The sequence below is a fragment of the Gopherus flavomarginatus genome, chromosome 10 (assembly GCF_025201925.1).
Source record: "Gopherus flavomarginatus isolate rGopFla2 chromosome 10, rGopFla2.mat.asm, whole genome shotgun sequence".
NCBI classification, from domain to species: Eukaryota; Metazoa; Chordata; order Testudines; family Testudinidae; genus Gopherus; species Gopherus flavomarginatus.
The window spans coordinates 566,098-576,068 of record NC_066626.1 but is presented as its reverse complement, the minus strand read 5'-3'; the positions used below and the strand labels follow the sequence as shown (position 1 = coordinate 576,068).

The following is a 9,971-nucleotide window of genomic DNA, read 5'->3' as shown; positions in this document are numbered from 1 at the left end:
ATCTAGTCCGCTATTAAAATTACCTTTTTTCACCTGGTGGCTTTTTTCACCTGCCCCCTCTGAACTTAGTTTTAAGCTCTTCTCATAAGGTTGGTGAGCCAGTGCATGACAATGTTCTTCTCCTTCTTGACAGACAGACCCCATCTCTTCCCAGCAAACCTCCTTCTTGTAATAGCAGACCATGGTAGAGGAAGTCAAACCCTCCCATAGACCCATCTTCATAACCTTATTAAGTGGACATACCTACCACCGAGTGTATATTGAGCAGAAAGAACGAGGGGACTGAGTTAAACGCAGATGTCAAGTTCCATTTTCAGTGACTAATCTCTTAAACCAGTGGGGATGGCCACGGAGCAAAAGTATTTCTGTAGATCAGCATGTGATTATTTGTATTGCATAATTACAATAGGCCCTCAGAGTGATATTTCATATTTCTAGTTTCAGACACAAGAGTGATACATTTATACAAATAGGATGACCAAACTCAGTAGATTATACGCTTTGTAATGATACTTTACAAGAGACCTTTTTCATGAAGCATATTCCAGTTACATTATATATTTTTATAAAATCATATAGAGTGCAATGTCACAGCACCGCATTCGCACCAGCCCCAAGGGCTGGGGCCAGCACAGTGATCAGATCCCCCAAGCCCACAGCTTGGGCTGACACACACAACCCTCTCCTGCTGTCCTCACCAGCACCTGGAGCAGAGCATGGCAGAGCCAGGGCAGCATCCTGCGCTCTGCCCAGGGAGGGACTGGAGGCTGGGCCTGTCTGCCAAACCCACCCTTCCGACTGGCACTGACCAGGCAATGGCCGGCTGTCTCAGGCCTGCGACCCCCTCATGCTTCTGGGGGGCAGGCTGAGGGGTACAGCGTATATGGCTGGTGTCCCCCTTGCTCAAGGTACAGGCTGGGGGTGCACACAGAATCCCAGTGGCAGCCCAGCTATAAGGGCAGCCATGGTGGAAGCTGGCAAGCCCATCGTTGGGCAGGTGTCTCTGCTGGAACCTTTTAATTCTGCACCTCCAATCCACCACCCACTCTCCTGGCAGCAGCATAGCAATTACCCAAATGGCTGTTAACTATGGCTGATAATTCCCCACGGGGATCAGGGACAGACAGCTCTGCAGCTGAGCAGATTGGGGCTGGGCCCCTGCAGCAGATCAGAGGTGCCAGGGTCTCTCACCTCATCCACAGCAGGCATGCAGCACTGGCAGTGCTCATTTGTCCAGCAGGGAGAGAGGAGCTGGCCCAGGGGGCAGGGGAAACAGGGCCTGCTGGGCTCAAAGGGACTGACCTCTTCCAGAGCACATTCCCCAGCAAGCTGCATGTGCAATTATTAGCAGGGGTCCGAGGGGACAGAAGTATGGACAGAGCAGAGAGGGCTGGGAGGCAGGACATCTGGGTTCTGTGCTGAGCTCTGGGAGGGGAGTAGGGTCCAGAGGTTAGATCAGTGGCTGGGAGGCAGGATTCCTGGGTTCCATGCCCAGCTCTGCCCCCAAATCCATGTGAGTCACTCCCACTCTGGGTGCCTGTTACTTAGGTTTCATGTCACACGGGTGCTGCTGGGCATTTTCCAAACCCTCTGCGGGGTTGGGATCATATTTTGCAAAGCCTGGGGCACTCTGAGGCTGGCAGGTGCTGGGAAAGCCATGGCAGGGTGCGATGGGTATGGGCATAGGAGAGCTGCAATGCAGAGTCTGGGCTGCAGGGGGCGCACAGGCTGAGAGTGCCTGACCTGGCTGCTGCCCCTAGTGCTGCTGAGAGGAACTGCATTTTCTCCCTCTGCCTGTCTCCCAGCCAGGGCAGCCCCCAGCTGGGCTGGGAAGCAGCCGCCTGCCCTCCCCACCCCTCCCGTGAACCAGCCAGGGGCATGGGCCTTGAAGAGGTGCTAGCCTAGGCCAGGCCCACATGATCACAAACAGGGTGCACCCAGCCAGGCCATCCCTGCGCCAAACCTGGCTCAGCCCAGGCCCCAACCCACATCTACATGGCCAAGTCAGTGCCCTCCAGCCCCCGTCCTCTGGGGTGGAGCGGGGCAGCTGGAGGGGAGGATCAGGAGGAGGAAGCAGCTTCCAAAGCAGCCCACGGTTTCTCTGTTAGTCACCACGAGGCTGGGGCTTGGAGACCAGCAGCTGTCAGGGTACCTGCGCCAGTGGCCAGGAGCTTTCCGTTGGCACATGGCTCAGTGACACCAGGAGTGGCTCCAATGGGCAGGTTTGGAAGCCCACTAAGGCCCTCTTCCGAGAGCTGCAGGAGCAAGGCTTTGTCTACACAAACAAGGTCAGCTCCCAGACTGCTGCACTGGGCAGCACAGTATGGGGAGAAGGTGACCAGCCCTCTGTGCAGAAAGAAGTGGTTCGGGACTAATTAATAAAACTGGATGAGCACAAGTCCATGGGGCTGGATGCGCTGCATCCAAGGGTGCTAAAAGAGTTGGCGGATGTGATTCCAGAGCTATTAGCCATTGTCTTTGAAAACTGATGGCGATCGGGGGAGGTCCTGGATGACTGGAAAAAGGCTAATGTAGTGCCCATCTTTTGAAAAGGGAAAAAGGAGGATCCGGGGAACTACTGGTCAGCCTCAACTCAGTCTCTGGAAAAATCATGGAGCAGGTCCTCAAGGAATCAATTCTGAAGCACTTAGAGGAGAGGAAAGTGATCTGCAACAGTCAGCATGGATTCACCAAGGGCAAGTCATGCCTGACTAACCTAATTGCGTTCTGTGAGGAGAGAACTGGTTCTGCGGATGAGGGAAAAGCAGTGGATGTGTTATTCCTTGACTTTAGCAAAGCTTTTGATACGGTCTCCCGCAGTATTCTTGCCAGCAAGTTAAAGAAGTATGGGCTGGATGAATGGACTATAAGATGGATAGAAAGCTGGCTAGATCATCGGGCTCAACGGGTAGTGATCAATGGCTCCATGTCTAGTTGGCAGCTAGTTTTAAGCAGAGTGCCCCGAGGGTCGGTCCTGGGGCCAGTTTTGTTCAATATCTTCATTAATGACCTGGAGGATGGCGTGGATTGCATTCTCAGCATGTTTGCAGATGACACTAAACTGGGAGGAATGGTAGACATGCTGGAGGGTAGGGATAGGCAACAGAAAGACTTAGACAAATTAGAGGAATGGGCCAAAAGAAACCTGATGAGGTTCAACAAGGACAAGTGCAGAGTCCTGCACTTAGGATGGAAGAATCCCATTCACTGTTACAGACTAGAGACCGAATGGCTAGGAAGCAGTTCTGCAGAAAAGGACCTAGGGGTTACAGTGGATGAGAAGCTGGATATGAGTCAATAGTGTGCCCCTGTTGCCAAGAAGGCTAACGGCATTTTAGGCTGTATAAGTAGGGGTACAGCCAGCAGATTGAGGGACGTGATCATTCCCCTCTATTCGACATTGGTGAGGCCTCAGCTGGAGTACTGTGTCCAGTTTTGGGCCCCACACTGCAAGAAGGATGTGGAAAAATTGGAAAGAGTCCAGCAGAGGGCAACAAAAATGATTAGGGAGCTGGAGCACAGGACCTATGAGGAGAGGCTGAGGGAACTGGGATTGTTTAGTCTGCAGAAGAGAAGAATGAGGGGAGATTTGATAGCTGCTTTCAACTACCGGAAAGGGGGTTCCAAAGAGGATGGATCTAGACTGTTCTCAGTGGTAGCAGATGACAGAACAAGGAGTAATGGTCTCAAGTTGCAGTGGAGGAGGTTTAGGTTGGATATTAGGAAAAAAATTTTCACTAGGAGGGTGATGAAGCACTGGAATGGGTTACCTAGGGAGGTGGTGGAATCTCCTTCCTTAGAGGTTTTTAAGGTCAGGCTTGACAAAGCCCTGGCTGGGATGATTTAGTTGGGGATTGGTCCTGCTTTGAGCAGGGGGTTGGACTAGATGACCTCCTGAGATCCCTTCCAACCCTGATAGTCTATGATTCTATGATTCTAAGGCGCAGGCGTTACCCAAGGGCTGCCATTGCTGGGGCTAATGGGGCAGCTCTGGGCACTGATGGGCAGGCTGCTGCCCATGGTGCCACACAGCTCCTGGGGGGAAAATGGCTCTGCCCAACGGTACAGGTCAGCAGCTCTCATCAGGCAGTAAAGCGGAGTGCCCCAGAGTGTCCTGCCCCCCAGAGAGTCCCTACTGTCCCTCACCAGCCCCACAGAGCACCCTGCTCCCCCATCAGCCCTATTGAATGCCCTGCTCCCCGCCCACTAACAGCTCCAGCCCCATTACCTTGTTCAGCTCTTTCTGGTACTGGGGCATCTTCTTCAGCATCTGGGATAGGTCCTTGGTGTTGGCCTGGAGGGAGGCAGTGGTGAGATCCCGGCCCCTTCCAGCGCACAGTGTCCCCTAGAGGGTAGAGGCCTCACCTGGGGCCAGCCACAGCAGCACAGCCACGCGTGGGAGCATAATCTAGGGTATGCGCGGGGCACACATGGGCATGTCAGGGGCAGAGCTGAGTGTGCTCACTTGGAGATGTCAGCGATGTGCATGTGGCATAGCTGCACCCAGTTTGTTGTCTTCGTCCAGCAGCGCCTCTTTCTCCTGCGAGTTGCTGGTCCCTGTTGTCTTGTACCTGTGGGGGAGGGGAGACAGGGTCAGGCTGCGGCACCCCTCCCCCGAGCATGGGGGCTGCAGAGCGGTGCAGGTGCCTGGGTCACATCCCCCCCCAGCCCGCCTGAGGAGGAGTGCGGGGCGCCCCCTGCTGGCAGCCAGCCCCTACTTGTAGGTGTCGTTCTCGAGGCTGAGCAGGTCGTAGGCCATGGCCTGGTAGGTGAGCTCGTGCAGCAGTGGAGACACCAGGTCGAAGCTCCGATCCACAATCAGCAGCTGAGAGCGGGCTTTGTCGGGGCCCTGGGGCAAAGGAGAGAGAGACCCGTCACCCCCTGCTCTGGCGGAGGGGTCCTGGCCTGGCTCACACTGCACAATCCAATGGGCCCTGGTGGCCTGAAACTTCACCACCAGCCCTCTCTGCGGCCCAGCCCCCAAGCCAAGAGACATCCCCCAAGCTAGCTCGGATGTGCCAGTGGGGAGCCCATGGCAGGGCTGGCACAAAGCCCAGTCGTCCCCGCGCCCATCCTCACCTCCCCATAGGGCCTGGGACATGGCTGAGTGCCGCACAGGACAGGACCATCCTGCCCCATGCCAGCGCCTCCCTCCTGCTTACCTCCGCCCGGGTCTGAAGCACCTGGGTCCTGCGCTGCAGGCAGCTCAGCCAATCGAGCCCCTGGAACAGGGGTGCGCTGCAGGCGGCAGCACATCCCGCAGCTCCGTACGGTGGCCACCAGTGTCTCCGAGACGCCGGAGACATGCAGCGGAGAGGGACTGCAGGGGCGAGACTTGTCCCAGGCTGGGCGGCCGCCGGACAGGGGCAAGGAGCCGGTCGGGGCCCCTTGAACCGATAAACTTCCCACCATGCCTGGAGGAGGCTGGGGGGCAGGCCCTGCCCAACGCAGTGGGACAGGAGACCCAAAGCAGGCAAGAGGGAGTAGGGGAGGATGGCACCTGCCCTGGGCTGGGGGTGCTGTCTAAAACTCAGCCAGTCCCTTCCCTCCTCCTGGGCCCTGGTGTGCTGAGGGACTGCTGGGGGGCAGGAAACATGGTGAGACGGATCCAGGGCTCCAGGCTCTTAGGCATCCCCTCCCCCATAGAGGGCAGGGTCCTGGCCACACACTCCTAGGTACAGAGGCTCCTATACCCTGGGTGGGGGGCGCGTCAGGACTGTGCTCCCCACAGCCCAGCCAGGCTCAGCCTTACCTGACAGGAGCCTGGGAACTGGTGGCAAGGACCAGGTCCGACACAAAGGGCCACAACTTCTTGTCCAGTTTGTCCTCAATGATGTCTTGGGGGGTGGAGGACAGGTCAGCAGGGGCCAAGCAGCAAGAACCTCGGACCTGGTGGCCAAGCCAGGCCCCATTACGGGGAGGGACTGGGATGGCTCCTCACTGAATGATTGACAGTCCCTGGGGGAGCAGCCTGGGGCCCCCTTTCCAGGGTGGGGTTCGGGGAGTCATCCTCCCATGATGGTTGAGTGCCTGAGCAGTGCCAGGGGCTGCAGGCTGGAGCCAGCTCTGCTGCAGCAAGTAGCTCCGGTGGTTAACAAGCATGCTGTCAATTCCTTCCGCGTAGATGGTTTGGGCAGCCAGGTGTGTGCCAAGTTCCCCTCTGGAGGCAGGCCTGTGCTGCCAGCTGTGAGTTAGAGAGCGTCTGTGCCATGACAGGCAGCTATCCCAGAGGGGCCCCCCCGGCCGAGACTGGTATCATTATCCCCATTTTACAGATGGGGGAACCGAGGCACAAATAGGCGAGGTGACTTGCTAATATGTCCTTTAGACATTGACTGTCTTCTCTCCGTCCAGGCAGTTCTGGAAGAATGCCCAAGGGCATTAAAGGTATATTTCACTAACTGGGAGAAGTGCCCATTCCCTAGAATGGGTGCACTGCGATTCTGTGATCAAATAGTTCCCTTTTATTGCCATGTGACCTGCAACTGGCTGACCTGTGAAGAGCTGGAGGTGAGAATTGCTGGTCTGTCCAAACCTTTAGCAGGAATTGTAACATTAAATTCTATGTGTCTGGCACTCTTTGTGATGATGGCATTTAATGGTAGGTCCTTTTGAATGGAACAGTTTGTCACGGAAAACATCTAAACCCCAAACATTTATAATGTCACCACATCATGGAAATTCTGTCGGTACATAGTGTACATGAGTAGCCCTCCCTCCCGTCTGCTCTCCTGAGCCTTAGCCACAAGTCAGCCCTGACCCAGCTCCTGCTGCCCCCATCCCACCCTCAGCAGAGGGGAGCTGCAAACCCACCCTGCCCTGGATTCTCAAAGGGGAAACCCAGTGGCTTCTGTCCCGGAGGAGAAGCAAAGTGATGTAAAATGACCCCCTTGTGGGATGAGAAGGGAACCAGTTGTTAAGATTTTGGCAGCTCATCAGTGTGTAGACAGGCCCTGAGTGACAGACCCGGAGTCTGAAAACAGGTTGCGCTGCAGCTCGGCCGGACTCTGGGCTGACTAGTATGGCCTCTTCCTCCCAGAGACTTCCCCATATTAGCAATAAGTTACTCCTGAAGTGCCGCCGCTCTTTTTTTCCCCCCTTTTCTTTTTTTGCGGATTGGGGCAGCAGAAAAGCTGGAGCCAGCCCTGGCCATGTTGTAATCATAAGACCATCCCTCATTCATTTTAGCCTCCTGATTACAGACAAGAGAACTGGAGCAGACTCAACCAGTTCATTTCATAGAAGGGCAGCAGTGCGGCTCCAGTGTGTCCTGCCTTTTCTGCTGTGCAGCGAGACATGTGGGGTGGATGGCGTGAAGGAACATGAGCTGCTGGGCCTTATTCTGCACCTACCAGGAGAGGGATTAGGGGAGAGAGAGCCTCTTAGCCCGGGACCTCCCTTCCCCATCCACATCAGCTGCAGGGCTCAGGCCTCCCTGGAGGATAGTGGGAACCTGCCCATTGTCCAAATCACCCACGACTCCTACACAAGCAGAGTCAGTATCTGGGATAGTGCCTGTGAGGGGAGGAGACAAACACCCCCATCTTGGGGGGGCCCAGAGCATGCAGGAGAAAGGTCCCCATTAGGGGTGGTGGTTCATCAGGGCAAGACCCTCTGCAGGGGGTCGGGTGCTGGGAAGGCGAAGACAGTCTCGGTCCCAGCCCAGTTAGTGAAGGTTTGTACCTTTTCTCTGCCCTGGTGCTACTTTTGGATGATATTGAGAGCAGCCTCCTCTGTAGCCATGTCCACCCATTCCTCCTCCTCCTCCTCGTCCTCGTTGGTTCCTGAACCAGGGAGAGAAGAGGACAGAGTGACTCCTGCTGCCACTCAGGGGAAGGACAGGGGCATGGTGGGGAAAGCAGGGTTAATGTCCCCCCTCGTCCCCCAGGGACACAGGGCAAATCAGGCCCCACACTTCCCCATCTCAGGGATGTGTCTTCAGCCCCCAACAGCTTCAGGAGCTCCTAGGAGAGAGCCCTGTCCCCTCACTGTCCTGGATTCCCTGGGAGGTGCCTGCCCCCCTGGACCATCAGAGCTCCAAGTGGCAGCAGCTCCCACTGCCCTGACTCCCAGGTCCCCTTGCTGCTGGGAGAGCTGTGTGCCTGCTGCTGGTGTCAGTGGGGTTCGCATGGCTCAGGCCCTCCCAAAGCCATGGTAGAGCGTCTGGGCCCAGGGTGTTACAGAGTTACAGCGCGTCTGCGTCATGGCAGCCAGTGCTCCCAGAAGGGGCACAAATAGGCGAGGTGACTTGCCCAAGGTCACCCAGCTGGGAATAGAATCCTCATCTCCCGGCCCAGTCCAGGGCTCTATCCACTAGGCCACACTGCCTCGGTGGATGGGAAAGACGCTCGTGGATCCACAGGGTCGGTGCCAGGACCCCAGCTGGGGAAGTCTCTGGGAGGAAGCCCTTTGCTGTGCCAGACCCCAACAGGTCTCTCTCTTCCTGCAGGACAGGCCACACGGCCTCCCCACCTCCTGAGACTGAACCGCTGGGCTTCACCGCGGGAGCCCTGCCCAGCGAGTCCAGCTGAGACAGACCATGGTACAGACCCGTCCACTCCGCAGGGCCCGACGCCCCTCGGCCCAGGTGACAGGGCCACTCCCCCAGCATTGTCAGAACAGTCGGGTTTCTTAGGCACCTGGACCCCAGCCCCGGCAGCCCAGCCCACTGAAGGTTAAAGCAAGAGGCCGTTCTGGTCAGCTCAGAGCCCGGCCGAGCTGCAGCAAAACCTGTTTTCAGGCTCCGGGTCTCTCACTCAGGGCCTGTCTACACACTGATGAGCTGCCAAAATCTTAACAACCGGTTCCCTCCTCATCTCACAAGGGGGTCGTGGCCTGCCTTCTCCCACTGGGACTCCTGCCCCATCCATCCCCCGCATTCCTTGACACCCTCCACCGGGACCCCTGCCCCACCCACCCTGCTTCTCTGTCCCCTGACTGCCCCCCCCCTTCCTGACTGCTCCCCCAGGACCCTTGCCCTCATTCAAACCCGTTCCCTGCCCTCTGACTGCCTCGACCCATATCCACCCCCGACCACCCGCCCGAGCTCCCCTGCCCTCTATCCAACCTCCCTCCACTCCCTGCCCCCTTACCGCGCTGCCTGGAGGTGGCTGGCGGCGCTACAGCCATGCCGTTCGACTGGACCACCGGGTCAGGCCGAGCTCGCAGGGAGACGAAGGCGGTGCGGAGGTGAGCTGGGGCAAGGAGTGGTTCCCCTGCGCTCCCCCCCCAGGGTTACCTGCTGCGGCGCGGGCGACCCCTCTGCCCCAGCTCACCTACGCTGCACCTCTGCCTCCCTGGGCCTGAGCACCAAGTCGTTGCTTGCTTCTGAGCCCTCCCAGGCTTCCCGCGGTGAACAGCTGATTCACGAGAAGCGGGGGTAGGGGGCGGAGAAGTGGGGCGGAGCGGAGGTGAGCTGGGGCTGGGGTGGGGAGCTGGAGCACTCACAGGGTCAGCGCCTAAGACGCCACTTTTGGATAATGTGATGACAGGGAGCGGCTGCTCCCCCTGCTCTCCCCCAGATACGCTCCTGGGTCACTTAAACTTACCAGTTATTACATTTAGAAGCCCTTTTACAACCGGTTCCCACAAACCGGCACCAGCTCACCACTGTGTCTACATGTAAACCACTGCAGCTGCATCGTTTGTGACGCCGCCTTTCTCATGCCCCCGAGTGACGCAGTTACACTGACCCAATTGCCTTGTGTAGACCAGGCCTCAGTCTGACCTTGGTCAGTTCTCAGGCGAGAGCTCCCAGGTTCCCTCACTTTATCCTTCAGCTCAAACCTTCCCAACTCTGTGTTTCTCGAGCTGGGGGCCCTGCTCCGATTCCCTGCTGGGAGCATCCAGCCAGGAGCCGTTGGAGTCGGCACGGTCTTTCCAGCCCCCAGGCTGATCTGGGTATAATTCCCTTCCTTGACAGCCCTTCCACCCCAGCCTCCTGCCTGAGAAGCCATGCAACATATAGGGGA

At 57.3% G+C, this 9,971-nt stretch overlaps 1 protein-coding gene and 1 pseudogene across 1 annotated transcript in view; one reads left to right on the top strand and one right to left on the bottom strand.

Annotated features, from left to right (window-relative positions):
* Positions 1-9,971, top strand: part of LOC127058928 (maestro heat-like repeat-containing protein family member 2B) — an 852,871-nt gene that overhangs the window by 663,860 nt on the left and 179,040 nt on the right. The window lies entirely within an intron of this gene.
* The window catches only part of LOC127030046 (syntaxin-binding protein 2-like), a 32,860-nt pseudogene continuing 27,137 nt past the window's right edge, over positions 4,249-9,971 (bottom strand).